The sequence below is a fragment of the Heterocephalus glaber genome, unplaced genomic scaffold (assembly GCF_053883595.1).
Source record: "Heterocephalus glaber isolate CG9 unplaced genomic scaffold, H.glaber_assembly_v1.0 deba00000347, whole genome shotgun sequence".
Classification (NCBI taxonomy): domain Eukaryota; kingdom Metazoa; phylum Chordata; class Mammalia; order Rodentia; family Bathyergidae; genus Heterocephalus; species Heterocephalus glaber.
In genome coordinates this window covers 35,275,297-35,291,121 of record NW_028258143.1, presented here as the reverse complement: position 1 = coordinate 35,291,121, position 15,825 = coordinate 35,275,297, and the positions used below count along the sequence as shown (strand labels likewise).

The following is a 15,825-nucleotide window of genomic DNA, read 5'->3' as shown; positions in this document are numbered from 1 at the left end:
AAATTTTTTCCTTTGCTTACCTTCTTCATTAAAGTTATACATAGAGAACCCCATCAGTTTTGGCAGCACACTCCTGTAATCCCTACACTTGGGAACCTGAGACAGGAGGATTGCCATCTTGGACTATATAGCAAGTTCAAGGCCAGCTTGAACTACATAGCAAGATCCTGTCTATAAACAAAAATTAAATTACATTAAAAATAGAATTCCAAAAGGGAAAAAATATACTATATTAATAAACACCCTTGGGAGAAAAATTCTGTTCCCTCTTTTAGCATTCGTTGGATTCAATTGTAGTTCCTGCCCCTAGTGTCTCATTCAAGCTGTCTAGCATTCACTCTGTTCTTCAGCCTCCTCCTCCATGTTTTCAGAATTTTTGTTTCTGCTGGGGACCACATCCCCACTGCCTTCACTGACTTTTGGCTCTTGTTTGGCTTTCTTCACATCATCTTTCCTGGGATTCTTTTCCTCTTATTTCTTCTCATTTCTGACAAGGTAGAAAATATCAATCACACAACTTGATGAAGAAATGCCATCTGTTGTTTTTTACTGGAATTTATGGCAATTTTAGGAGCCTCCTACACTAGAAGTGAAACCTGAAGTACAGATCTCCACCAAAAAACATTCCAGAGGCAATTTAGATATATTTTCACTATGTTGGGACTCCTTTGCATCTTCTTTTTCTCTCTAATTTCAGGTAGTAGTTCCTTCAGCTCTTCAGTTTCTTTCTTATATTGAGTACATGATCCTTCAGTCTCCCCCATCTACTTATTTAGCACAATCATTCTCTTCTCTATGATTTCAATAGTTTTGCTGAACCATGTGTGCCACTGTCTTATCATATGTAGAGTTGTATCCATAGGCTAATCTTAGCTGGTAGTGAGTCTCTGCAAGGAGACACTCATGGCCTTCCAGATATGCTCCTGCGTGGGTGAGCAGGCATGGAACTCCTCCACAGCTTGGATGTTATTCTCAGACTTAATACTAACTTATTTAAGTTTAAGATGTACCTATGCAGCATAAAGAAGAGAATCTTTTGTTTCTTGTGTTTCAAAAATAATCTTTGCTAAATCCAATATATCCCAGGGACACTCTAGTTCCAAGTGTCCTTCATTTTCTTAAAGTAAGTTGTTTTCAAGATGAGTTCACTTAGTGTTTCTTTGGGCTTGTCATTTTCCTTCTCCTCTTCTGAGGCTTCAGTTTAATCTATGTTATCATTATTTTCCATCAGTGATTCATTCTTAGTCCTTCCTCTTCTTCTACATGTACAACTTCCAAGGAATTTCTCAAGAAAGCGTGCATTCTTATGAAGGCCAAGTGATTTCCTATTGAAAAAAATCTTTATATTTATTACCTATAGGACTGGCTTCTTCCTACAACGCATTGACAGCTGTTGTAATATCCTTTATCACCAGATGTTTCTTCCCTAATTCTAATAATTTCTTCCATATCTAGACTATGTTAATAATGAACATGGTGATGCATGGTTGTAATCTCAGCACACTGAGAGGCTGAGGAAGGAGGATCTCAAGTTCTAGATCAACTTGGGCTACTTAGCAAGACCCTTTCTACTTTATCTGTAGAGGTACAGGAGCAGGAGTGTCTTCAGTTTTGTCTGTGGCAACTAGCTCTGTAGCAATGGCTGTAGAAGCTGTCGACCCTGGCTCCTATTCCCCTGAAGTGGTGGGCCAGTGTACAAAACAGGTCAAAAACTTAATGACAGAAAATGGCTGACTCAATTTTATAAAAAATGAATATACATCACTTAATAGGGTCAGGATATTCTATATTACATGATCTTTCTAACTTTGTAATTATTGTAATTGGTATATTGCACAATTTCATAAAATTTCAGAAGCAAGTACATTCTTAAGTTCAAATGTCTTTTCAAAAGTGTTTTTCTACTACTTCCCTTGATCCCTATTAATTCAGTTCTCTATTCATCAGCCAGCCCACCTGGTAGCTTCCTGACTACAACCATTTATTGTTTATAGAATAAAATCCAAGCACTTTATCACAAACTTGAATATTAGGATGGACATGACAGAAAGATGTAAGAGCTGCTTTAGATGGTGTAATGAACAAAGAGCTCTTAAATAAAGTAACACTAGATTAGAGACTTAAAGTAAGGTACTAAGCCATATCATTGACATTCTAGGCACAAAGGATGACAAATAAAATGCTCTAAGACAAGAGTATTCCTGGCATGCTCCAGGAAGGTTATGGAAATCAGCAAGGTGGGAAAGTATTGATTGATAGAAGTGAGTAGAGAAGATTTCAATGGTGTTTGATGGGAAAGAAAATCGTATAGGCTTTGTTAGGTCATGAGAAATGTTTTGGATGTGATTCTTGGAAAACATGAGCGCTTGAAAAATTTTGTGTGTGTGACTTCACCTGGTGTACATACTAATGATGTCATTGTAGTTGCTGTGTTAACCACAGACTGTAGAGTACTAAAAGTAGGATAATCTCAGGCTGGGGATTTAGCTCAGTGGTTCTGCCATCTACCTCACAAGCTTAAGGTCCCGAGTTTGATCCCCAGTACCAAAAAAAAAAAAAAGAATAATCTAGCAAAGATTATGGTGATATGTCAAAGTTTAGAACTGGCTGGATTTCAAATATATTTTGAAGATTTGCAGAAGGTTTGGATATGAGATAAACAGAAGAAAGAAGGCTGAATCCAAACCTTCTACTCACTTAATAGAAAACCACCAGGGTCACTTAATTTGTTAGAGAAGACTGAGAAAGGAGGAAGGGGTGGGAGGACCTGGGAATCAAATTTAGTTTACACTGTTTGAAAGCCTAATGATTTTTTATATCCTGCTATGACTGCATTATAAAGCTTCATGTATTTACCTTTGTTTTTGTGTCATATCTACAATTATTTTATTTTAGGTTAATCAGACTACCTCAGTGGCTTAACATCTGATTACTGTTATCAATTCAACAAACCTTCCTAAACTGGCTGGTTACATCCTCTTGAGGGGCTGTAGTATCATGACTGTGCTATTCAATGCCCAGTAAACTTGAACTGCAGAAAGCTTTCAGGAGAATCACATTTCTTCCCAGCTTAGTTTTAGAGATAATAAAAATATTCCTATAAGAAGTGAAAGATACACAAACCAATACAGTGGTACCTTGGTTGTTCAACTCAATTCATTCCAAATTAATGTTCTAATGTTTGAGAACTGAACATATTTTTCCCACAAGAAATAATAGAAAACCAGATAATTTGTTTTAAGGGAACAAAATTACAATTATAAAATTATTTTTCTAGGATTTTAACAAATTTTGCAGTGATTTCTTCAACACTACCGTGGTTCTCACGGTTCTCTTCTTAGCTTTACTGTTGGTTTCACTAAATTTCTTTAGAGCCATGGTTACAGTATTTTACACAAATAAAGTGCAAAAAATAAAAACACAATGACACATGTTTCTTTTGTTTTTTTTGTTTTTGTTTTTTTGGTACCGGGGATAGAACTCCAGTCCTTAGCTTGTGAGATGAATGTTTTAACCAACCCAAACACTATGTGTTGTCTGGGCGAGAGAGGTGCTTTGACTGAAGCATCAGTCCTTTGTGTCCTTGGGCCATACAGTTTTTTGCAAGTTGAATTTTCAGTTTGACTATCCAGCAAAGTTATGAACACTGAGCAGGTCTTCTTGAAACTTTGCTATTGGAGTAATGGAAAGTTCAAGCTTGTTGCCCTACAACAACCAAGGTATCACTGTATAATGAATAAGAAAATGTTAGATTTATTTGCTGAACTGAGTTTCAGGTTTAGTTGACTTCTGGTTTCATCTAGGGTTGGGGCAACTTATTAGGTTTTAGATTCTGAACATAATGATGGTAAGGGTGTCTGATGCCTATGAAGATTATTTTGGTCTTTTTTTGATGGAGGGACCCAGAGTTACAGACCAAAACCTTGATTCCCACAAACTGTTTTGAAAATGCTCACAGAATATTGTGGATCACTCAGCATACTGGGAAAAACAAAGCTCAAGGACAAGATTCTAGTTTAACATGTCTTTACTTACCATGAATAACACACGTAAGTGGTTTCTTTCACCACTTTGCAACTCTGATCTGGCCAAGACTATAAAAGCAGTAACCAGTGAACTAACTCTTGTGAATTAACATTGAACAGTGAACTAACATTGCAATTTCTTCACCAGGGGATCATAGGAATGGATAGGAAATGAAGGAATGCAGCCCCAGTTACTGGATTGAAAATCCTTCCTGTGTGAATGATAAAAAATCTCATACATGTACAACACCTCTTCCTCCACCTCAAGGTATAAATAACTTCCAGAGTATAGTTTGGAGGCCTCAAAATAAGTCTTATATATTTAATTTGTAATATAAAAATTCTAACAACATTTGACAGATATATTAGTAACCTATTCAAAAATAGGCTGGAGTCCAAACACACGTCACACTTTATTCTAAAAAATTGGAGTTAATGAAAAGTTTTCTGGTTGTTTGGTGTTCCTGAATTTGTTGTCAGTAGTTGTTTCTCAAACACCTTACAATTCCTGGCTAATTATTTCTAATGGATTTTAGTGCCTTTGAAAATTATAATTAATACTAATTATTTGACAGAAACACTAGAAGAAACAAATTAATCAGAGGTCTCCACACTCACATTGAAAAATCTTTGAAATTCTTTATTCCACTCTTTCTGTTGGTCCTCCCTAGCTAAACATATTTAAGTTTATATTTTCACAGGAAGGGTTTTTATGGAGCAATTTTTTTCTAATAAAAATTTAACTTGAATGAGTTCTGTAATCTGTTGACTGGGCCTTTAAAAATTGATGTCCCCAGAGCCCATGAAACTAAATCAGAAGGAAGGAGGCCCCATTGCCTTTTAGAATTCCAAAGGTCTGGCCCACAGCTCTATGAGGTCAGGAGGTGGGATTAACCTCTCACATCCTAGTAATGGTTTTAGAAGGACTCTGAAAATTCACAGATGATTAAAAACACCCAACTGACTGGCACTCAAGGAGAATGCAAAAAGTAAATTTCATTTGTTTAACAGCTTTATCTAATGGTGATAGGCTGAGCTATCTCAGCCATCTGACTGGAGATCCATCTATCTCTCTACCATTTTTTTTCTTTTTCCAAACCAGAACAGTCTTTGGGATCATCTTTTCTAATCTTCTCATTTTGTGGGAAGCTAATACACAGACAGTGTCTATCCCACACTTAGAAAATGCACAAAATGCTATATTTAAGTACCTCGATGATACTGACATAAAATTTCCATCTGCTTTAAATTATCCAGGTTGTAAATTATGTGGAATAAAAAAATTGCATGATGGATTTTAATAAGTTAATCAGTATAAATACTGGATTATATTATTTATCATTCATTTAAAAGGAATACTTCTTAGACTGTATGTATAAACTTTTCTATTTGTCCATAATACCACTAACCTGATTATCTATAGATCTATAGATTCATGTGTATTTTGTAAATGTAAATTTTTCTTCTACTACAATTTGACAATAGATTTATAGCATTTAAAAACGTTGAATGTGGCTTTCTCTAAAATTTCCTCCTCTGATTCAAGGTGTTAGATCCTAGAGGTAGGAAGAGGGAAAACTAATTATAATTTAAAACATATCTACTCAGTGTGTGACTCAGCTAAGAAAACACATCTGCTTAAAGGATTAACATCATAACATGTCCCAAAATGTGCTATAAAATATATTAATTAGTCATTGTTTTACCTGACCAGAATTCTTCTCCCACAGGGGAGATCATACAACGTTTACTCATGGTGATGAGGGCATCGGTTATCTCTTTCCATCAATACTATGAAAATGATTATGAATTATGATGGGCAGAGAAAGTAATAGCTATTTTCATTTTCTCATAATTCAATATTGTTTTGTTCAGTCAGTCAGGACTTAACTTCTTTACCCTGGACTTGTGTGGCTTCCTGCCCAAGGAGAACATTGATTTTTAACTGAAAATGGCAGTAGGAGGGAAATGAGGATATTTTTTAAAATCCTATTTGAAAATACATATTTATGGTATCATTAGAGAATGTGATTGAGTAAGCCTTGAAAGATGGCTTAAATTGTGCATTTTGACAAAAAGGTGGATTTTGATACCACATTTCATTTATGATCTCTGAGAAAACGACTAACAATGTTTGGAAATTTTAGAAACAATATTGACAACATGAGTTCATCAATGATTAAAAATATATTGAAAGTTTGTCTATTCTTTTTATCTCAGCATTCAAGATGTTGCACACATATCCTGTCCAAAGAACTAATTAATACTTAAATAATCATTGTTGAACAGAATGGTTTAATTATTTTCACAAAAATCATTGTGCAGGAGTCAGAATCCAGGTGTGACATTTATGTCTAAAATCAGCATTCTGATGGTATTTTAGATGAATTCTACTAAATATGAGGTAATTTAAGTTAGCTTTCATACAGATAATTGTTCATACAGAAATTATTTTATAACTTTTAAGGTAATTGATTGATTGATTGGGGTGCTGGGATCCAACCAGCACCCCACACGTTCTAGGCAGTGCTCTACCACTAAACTATAACCCTAGTCCTGACACCTTTTTTTTCTTTTTGTACCAGGGATCGAACTTGGGCTCTTGGGCTTGCAAGGCAGGCGCCGGAACCACTGAGCTAAATCGTCAGCCCTTTGACATCTATTTTAAAAACAGCACAACCTACATCAGTTTTTGCAAACAATCATTTACCATCACACCAATGTGTCAGAAATGTATCCTAACATGAGGATAATCTGGTCCCATCAAGACTCTCTGGGGAAAACAACAACAATAACAACAACAACAAAAACTATTTTTATCCTGTGCCCCATGTGGTTATTATACTCAGGCTACTCAGAGAAACAATGAAGCACAGTATAAGTTCCTCAAGAGTAGTAATGGCCAACTGCCCACTACAGTGCCCCTATCTAAGAAGGCAAAAAGGAGTGAGAAGTCTATAAGAGATTGGTTGAATTAAAGAAATGAATAATGGGTATGCAAACCACAAGTATTAAATAAATGTTATTTTAAATATTTAGTCGTTTATTCATTGAGTTGTATTTACATATCAAGCAAAGCAAAGCAAAGCAGTTACATGGATGTGGTTAAAAATGAAAAAAAAAAAATATATATATATATATATATATTTTGGGTACCTGGGATCGAACTCGGGTAATGAAGAATATTTTGAAGGGAAGCTTCTGAGCTGATCTGAATCATCATGTGCCGTTAGATAGTTTTGGCCTTTGGGTGGCAAGATGCAACCGTCAGAAAAAGACTCAGCAAAGCTGAAAACTGCTTGGAGAGTATATTACTTTGAGCAGTGCTTAAAACACCAGATTATTAATTGTGGGACTTGTTTAGAACAGTGTATGTGCATGTGAATATATTTGATCCCTGTTGTGTGGGAATATATTCATTGTTTATAATATGAACAATTTGCAACATGAGTTTCCTTTTTCTGTAGCTTAGTTTCTATATTCAGTATGAATCTTTGTGCTCTAAGAAATCTGAAAGGCTTTTTCTTTTTTTAATAATGAATGATATGTTAACACTACAGTGGGGATTTTCTGTTTGTGTAACAGAATGCAGTGAGAAGGCGCGGTGAGATCAAAAAAGAACATGTGCACTTGTGTGCATAGGCTCTTCCAGAGTGTCTCCGTATGTGTGAAGTAAGGGCGGAAGGAAGTCAGAAAAATTGTAATGAAATAATTGAGAATGGAAGAATGAGTGTATGATAAAGGCCAGGTCTGTTCTTAGACCAGCAAAGGAGGGTAAAGGAGATGAGAAGGAAGCAGGCTGAGGGTGTAGCCACTTGGTCTCCCCTGATCTGTCCCTCTGCTTCAGCTCCCAGACCTCACACTGCCCCAGTTCATGCTCTCTCTCTGAAGCGAATCCATGTAGGAGTTTCAGCATCTCCCATTCTGTCTCTCTATTTTTTTTCTTCACTGTTTGATGGCTCTTGAGCCTGCTATGCTGCCATGGGAACCTGTAGGAGACAGTAGGTGCCCATTAAATTTATTCCCTTTCATCCCTTTTTGAAAATAAATTGAGCTTTTCTATTTGGGTTGGGATGATAAAGAGTTTTGACTCCAGAGTCCTAAAATTTGCACATTCAAGATAGGTGGTTTAGCACTGGGGAAAAAAGTGTGGCTCCTAAACTGTCAACCTTGAAAACTGTACTAGCAAATTTTGATTGTTAACAGTTACACATGTATGGTTCCTTTCAGTCACCAGTTTCTCCTGTTAATAAGAAATAGTTGACATTAGAATTAGTAGATAGTATATGTGTCATAATTAATAAGATAGATTCTAAAATTGGAATACTGAATTCAAATTCTAGCACACCCATAATATGAGACTAGGCAAGTTATTTTACTTCCCTAAGATGTGATTTCATAAATCTGTAAAATGGATTGTCAAAATTGGATGACCTCAATGAGCAAAAGGATGAAGTTAAATGAGAAAGTTTGTGAAAGGTGGTTGTTATGATATCTGGCACAGTAAACGCTCAATATTAACAGAATTCTCTATCAAGCAAGGGCTTAAAGAGGATTATACCTAAAGAAAGTAATTGTGGTGATTGGAGAGACAGGATTTTTGTATCTGTCAAAAATTATACACACATACCTTATTCATTTTTAGAACCATTATCCTGAAATTTAATACCACATTTAGTTTATATATGTAAATGTTGGATTCATTTTTTAAAGGAATCTTATAAGTGATACAAGGAAAAACATTTTTGAAAAGTAGGAACAAAACTTTGAAAAGCAATAATTGACTTATAAGATTACATGTTGTAATCCCATGAAGTCAAATGACTTGGTATTTTTATCATACAATGCACATGATTTGAAGAATAAATTAGTTTGCATACCTGAGTATGATGTTGATTTATTCCAAATATCACCAATCTTAATTAAATCATTCTCTCATCAGATTATCTCCATTTATCCCACAGAAAATAGATTTCTTGTTGAAACATCCACTGCACTTTTAAGTTTTTATTTTATATTTAATGTAGAGAACAATGATGGTATAAAACAAGCTTTTGTGTCATTCATAAAAAGAAAAGTAGATTTTTTGCCTTTCAATGTTATTACTATGATATTTCAGTGCTGATACTTACCATATCTAATTAGTAAATTGCACAAATACAACAGGAGTTTGAATAACATGTTATGAATTTTCATTTGTACACATGTGGCTTTTGGAGCGCTGCCATTTCCTGAAATAGAAAGATTGTTCTGAATAGTAAACAGTAAGATTTTCTGTTTTAGCTCCAACTTTAATTTGTATCTGGCTAGAGAAATGTGATCAAATTATCTAATCAAAATCTTTGACACTGTCAATGGGCTTTTTAAAAATAAAGACAATATTAAAATGAAGCCTGCAAATTAATCTCGTTGCCTGCATCAAATTGAATTGAGGACTAAAATAGGGCTTATGCCTGGACAAGTACAGTTTGCAAAGGTGATGTTGACACACACATTTTTCTGCTCTATGGTGGTCCTTGGATTAATTTCAAATCTGATATTTAAAATGAAATAAAATGAAGACTAAGTATCTGATCCCAGATCATCATTTTAAGTTTTCTCTACTTCAACGAGGTGGGACAATTTTGTGTGAGCATATGTGTCTGTATCTACTGTATCTCAGATAGATTCATAACGATAGAACATATACATACATATATACCTCTTCATAAAGACTAATCTCTTTTTCTCTAGAAATATAATGATATTAACAAACATTTGTAGAAGGACCTATGTGAAGTAGCTTGAGAGCAAAATTTCTGTAATTACTGCCAACTTGATCTTCAGATTCTAAATGCGTTTCATTTTTACCAAAATGTCAAATTATTTTTGGTGTAAAAGACAAGGAACTCTTTGTAAACTGACAGATGTATACCTGATTGCTAAAGACAGCCAACTTTTAAAAGCAGACAAAACCCTACTTCCTATATTCATGAGAAATATTTATCCTACCAGAAAAAAAATGTACAGAATAATTTCACCTTGAATTTATAGTGTTACAGTTAACAAAATACTTTGTTATTCCAAGTGAGTTTTGGTTGTATCATTTTATGGATAAGGAAAATGCAGATTTGTGGCACAGCTAATAAAAATGCCAGAGATAGGCTCTATCCAGTGAGGCCCCAGTACTCTTTCACTACAGATATCCTCTGATGCCAGTTGCCTACAGAAGAACTACTACTTCTCACCTGTTACCTCTCAAGCGACCCTGTCTTAACTCAAAATGATCTCATTTTATAAAATCAATAAAACTATTAATGCATTGGAGGCCTTTTACTGAAATTAATGAATAAACTTAATAATTAAGGGTTATTTCTATCCTAGCCTAATTTATTTTTGTGGAAAAAAATCAAGGCAATTTAATGAAGAAAATTAAATATTACCTGGACATGAAAACTTTAACTTATAAGACAATACATTTTTTAAAAAATTTATAATCACAATAACAGAAACGCAGTTTCTAAAGCCATCTGCTCCTTGAATTCATCTTAAAGAATGCTGCTTTATTTTCAGTGATCTTGAAACAGGGCTGTAAACCTGTAGAGTGCAAGCATGATGATTATCATTTATTATGGTGATTATAACAGAAATATTTGCAGTCAATTTTTAAAAAAATAAATGAAATTAATAGAGTTCATAAGCAAATCAAGTGGTTAGGATGTCTAAATCAGATTCTCATTTAGAATATATTTAAAAAATTAGAAACATGTCACTTTGCAGAATAAAATTTGTTTAGCTAAGTTTGATGGACAGAAACATTGAAAATTACACATACAATTATATTGCATGTAGGCTTTTTCAGTTTTCTAGATCATGCGAAGGCACAATTTTCCCTTAGAGCATCAGCATAAATAGCTCTATTCACAAGTTTTGATGTGATGTTTATCTCTTTTAGGCATCAGGCATGAATTTAAAAATTGTTGCTGGAGAAATAAAGAGCCAGTGCTAGGGTATGTGTGTGTGGATATGTATGTGATGTATGAGAGAAGGGGAGAGAAAAAGGGAGAAGGGATAGAGATAAAAAGAGAAGGAGGGAGAGACAGAGAGACACAAAGAGGCAGTGTGGGAACTCAGGAGACACTATATGAGAAATGAGAAATACACTTTACAGTATCTTCATTGTAAGATTTAAATTATACCTATATACTAATATCATTTCTTTAGGATATTCAGGAGAAAACCGTGAAAATATCTTTCAACAGACAGTGTATTAATGTAAGTTTTTTTTCAAAGGATAAGCTTCCTTTTATGCTAAAAATAAAATGTATATTTATCAAATTATACTAATGAGTAATATTTAAATATTTCAACTTTGATATAGTGTATTGGGGAACTTTAAATTGCTACAAGTGTAAGTTAAATTAAGGAGTCCAACAGAACACTGGTAGAATTAAAAGTAGGTTTCATTTTCACCATAACATTTCATTAGGCCACACTTTAAGTTATGAAACCATACAAACAACAAATAATATTGAAATAGTTCACTTTTTCATTCATGATTTCAGTAGTCAAATGTATTCTCTCAGGAAATATAAACTTGAATACAGATAAATTCTGAATTGGAAGCATTTTACTTTGTCATTCTCAAATGCGTTAAAAGGAATTTGAGCTGAATGTAAACTGACAGGCATTATTTGAAAATGTTGAATGAAAAAAAAACGTTTTGCTTTTAACATCTCAGTAAGCTTGGATGATATATGAATAGATTTCTGAATAAATTAATAACATTCTTTTACAAGGTAAAAAGACATATTCAAATTTGAGTTTAAAATCTTGATCCTAGGTTCTTTGACAAAGTTACTAAAAGCTGTTAAATTTATATGATCATATTATTGTAAATTTCAGTGCTATATTTGCTGAGAATTATGGCTAGAAAGATTTATCTTTTCTTTCAGAGAACTGATGATTGTAGATCTTAATTAGCCAGTCTTTTTTGGTTTTTTTCTTACCTGTTGTGACAGCATTCTCACAGAAGTTAACATTATATTATAAATTTCTCTAGAACTCTATACTTAGTACATATTTACAATTAGATCAGATTTTATGTGTAATTCTAGTTTATTACATTTGAAAATGACTTCACATACTTTATTAATTAAGTTTATAATGAAGCATAAATTAACTGAATATCTTATGTTATTGAACATTTAATTGTGTGGTTCCAATGTTCTCTTAATAGAAATTGAAAATATCTGTTTGGAAGGTTTTTGTTTGAAGAATGTAGAGAGTTAATTTTCCAGATTCATGGGTAAGTACTGAGTTGAAGATGAAGGGTCATTTGACAAAGAAGAAAATAGCGATTCCAGTTAGAAGGTGCATACTACAGCTGTATTGCAGTCTGACAAAAACAGTTGTGCTCTATTACACTAATAAAACAAAAATATCATTCTGTGATGTGGTTTTTCCAGCATGTCTTCTTGTAAGTAGAAATCACCACCCACAATGTATTATACTTCTCCTAAAATATGTAAATGCAATGTTCAGTAATCACACACAGAATATTTGGGTGGTATCACCTAACTGTGGGCTGGGTACAAATTACAATGCATTTTGGATCTGCACTCATTTAAAAATAGTTTTGCATGGCTTTTTGATAGCACACATAATGGAATGACTTAGTTTCACCAGTGAGTATTCATTTGAAACAGGAAAAGTGCTAGATTATGATAACATAAGAAAACAAAGCTAAGGCCTATTTCAGGGAAGAAAATGGTTGCTAAGTTTATTGAACTGGTCTTGTTGATCTTAAGGAATGAAATAAATAAGTAAAGAAGAACCTCCTTCAATGGAAATGCCACTTAACTTGATTTATAATGTGCAGCATTAATGAAACTGAATCATAAAAATATCATGTGCTAGCATGGCCCTGGATATCCCAAGGCCTTCATTAGTTTATAGGAGGAAACTTGAAAATATTGACTGAAAACAATTATGCTGTCCTCTGGTTTTGCTATATAATAATAATAATAATAATAATAATAATAAAAGTTTGGTTTAGGTGTTCATTTATAAGTGAAACGTGAAGAACACCCAGCTAGGCAGAAGAGCAATGCCAAGATCTAGTAAGCAATGTTTAAGAGAAAGCCAGGCTGTAAATGTGCACAATATTCCACATTATATACATGTCACTTCTGAGTACTGTTAAAATGATGTGGTGTCAAATCTGTATGACAGATTGAGGTGAAAACTGGAAAGATAGAGCTTGTGCAAAAACAGTCCTGACTTAGTGGGACATCCTATAGGATTTATCCTGCAGGCTATAGGTAACTAGTTTCATCACATGAAAAGAAGAATAGAATAGGGATAATTGTCTACTAATTTAACTAGTTTATTTGATCCTTGTACTATTTAAGCTGTATTCAAGTGTAACAATGCCATCTAGTGATGGGATTCTAAACTGACCTTTCAACTGTTTAAGTCTGGTTAAGGTTAGCAGATAAGTCTTCGGGTATTATAGAGCACTTTAATTTAATATTCTGTGAAATAATAGAGCACTCCCAGTATCCTTTTTACTTTTAGATGAGTTATTCATACAAGGTAACACAGAGAATAAAAAGAACATCCCTTTTGGTATTTTTCTATGCAGCCGCTTTTCTGTTTGGGATATTCCTGTTCAGTAGTACAACATCCTGAGAGTCTTCCATCAGTCTGTGGCCAAGTTTATAGAATCTCTGATATTTGCTCATTCAGTAGATCTTCACAGTCATTTACACCAAAAGCATACCTCTTCTTTAAACTTCGCTTTTCAAAAATCCTCTTTATGAAACTATAGCTGGCCAAACTATCACACCTACTTTACCCTCTTGCCTTTCGCAGCTGTTTGCTTCCAGTACAAAGCCAGCTATTCTGAAGAATGGATGTCTCAGTTTGTAAAGATCATAATTTATGTTACTCTGTAGCCCTGATGCAGTTATTACATAGCCCTACAACAACTGAGAAGCACCTTATAACTTCATTGGGAAAAACACAAATTTACAATCATGTGCATTTCACTTACAATTTCTTGCCTGAAATCTGGACAAGTGATTTAAAAAAAAAGGAATGAAATCAGTGGTAATGGATTTTAAGATTATATTTGCTGCTAGTTAACTGTACAGGCTCAAAATTAAGAGACAAGTTCTAGGGTCTGTTTCCTCTAGAAAATGTGTAATTAGAAAAAGATCATTTCTAATATACTTTTCAACTATACTTCTTTGATTCTTAAGTAGATGATAAATAAAATCATTAAAATGGTGGAAAAAGAAGAGGTGAACTTCCCCACTGTCTGACCTTTGTGGGTACACTGTAAGATATTCAGCATTTTTTCATTAAATACTTAACAAAACGTATTTTGATGGAATATCTATAATATATTTAGTATATCTTTTGTATTGGTAGAAAGCAGAGGAAGAAAAGATATTTTAATACAGAATAGAATGGATAACATTTCAAATATTGCTCCAAATCAATTTTTATATTAGCTACATCCTAATGGGTTTTTGTTGACAGATGACCTCAAAATACCCCCCTCCCAAGTTATGTTATAAAGACATGGCATGCTCCAATTTCTCCCCACTCAATTATCAGTACATTGTATCTTTATTTCCTTTCATGGAGGAAAAAATTACAGCATTTTAATTTTTAAATTTCAGATGATATTCTAAAAATTTAATCAACTGTTTAAAACATAAGCTTTTTCAAATAGGAAAAGGTGATACCTGCTGCCATGGAAACCTACTTTTTTAGTGTATATGCATAAAAATTGAATATAATGTTCCAATAATAATATACTGATAGTACGACTCCTCTTTATGATAGAGAAGTCAAAATTATAATAATACACTAAAGGTCATTCTGTATACCAATATTTCTTTTTTTTCTGGAGTTTTGCAATATATCTTTCATTTTCCCCACCAATATAACCACTCTATGTAAAATATAATTTTTTTCTTCTGTTTAAGTATTACAAAACAAAATTACATTTGGTATGTATATTGTAATTATTTGTCCGCTCATTTCTAGCAGTTGGGTATGCTGATTCAACAGTATTAGTAAAAGATTTATAGAAGCACACACCAGGGTATAAAAAAATTAAAAACAACGAAAAAGCAAAAAAAAACAAGGTAATTGTAATCTCTGGCTATCAACACCATGGAGAGAGAGAGCCAAATTTGGAGAGTGATTCTCCTCAATTTTAGTTGAAAGATAAAGATTCATTATAATAAAAAGAGAAATGCAGTGTGGTTCAAAACCAGTGTTGTGGACATAACTATAATATTTATAATAAATATCTTTTAAAAAACATTTATAAACTAAATTATGTATGGAAAAGAAAATATGTATTATCATTAGTTTAAATCAATGGTTTTATTATATTTTAAATACTGCCTTCAATTTTTTTCTTGCTTTTGTGTGTTCTCTCTGTCTCTCACTTTCCTTCTTTTTCTTTTACCTTGTTTCCCTTTGATTTTTTTCTGTTAGATTTTTAAATGTAAATCTAGGCAAAAGTGTATATTTTTGTTGGTAAATATCTCATTATTAATTTACTGAGTTTACTATTTTTTTAAATTGGATCTACAAAAATAGCGTTAGGTCCCTAGGACTACAAAATACTATTATATGAATAATTTTAATTTCCTTGGATGAGAAATTACTTATCCAATGTATCATTCAAACTGCCACTAAAAATTATTTTCATAATTTGCCAGGTTTAAAGATTATTTTCATTTGGTTTTTTGTTACTTATTCTTAATTTCTTTTTACTTAGATGCTTGTCAGTTTA

The 15,825-nt window shown here is 33.2% G+C and overlaps 1 pseudogene; it reads right to left on the bottom strand.

The window, feature by feature from the left end:
* Nucleotides 1–262: 262 nt before the first annotated feature.
* Nucleotides 263–3,378, bottom strand: LOC101719064 (nuclear autoantigenic sperm protein-like; annotated as a pseudogene).
* Between the last annotated feature and the right edge of the window lie 12,447 nt (nucleotides 3,379–15,825).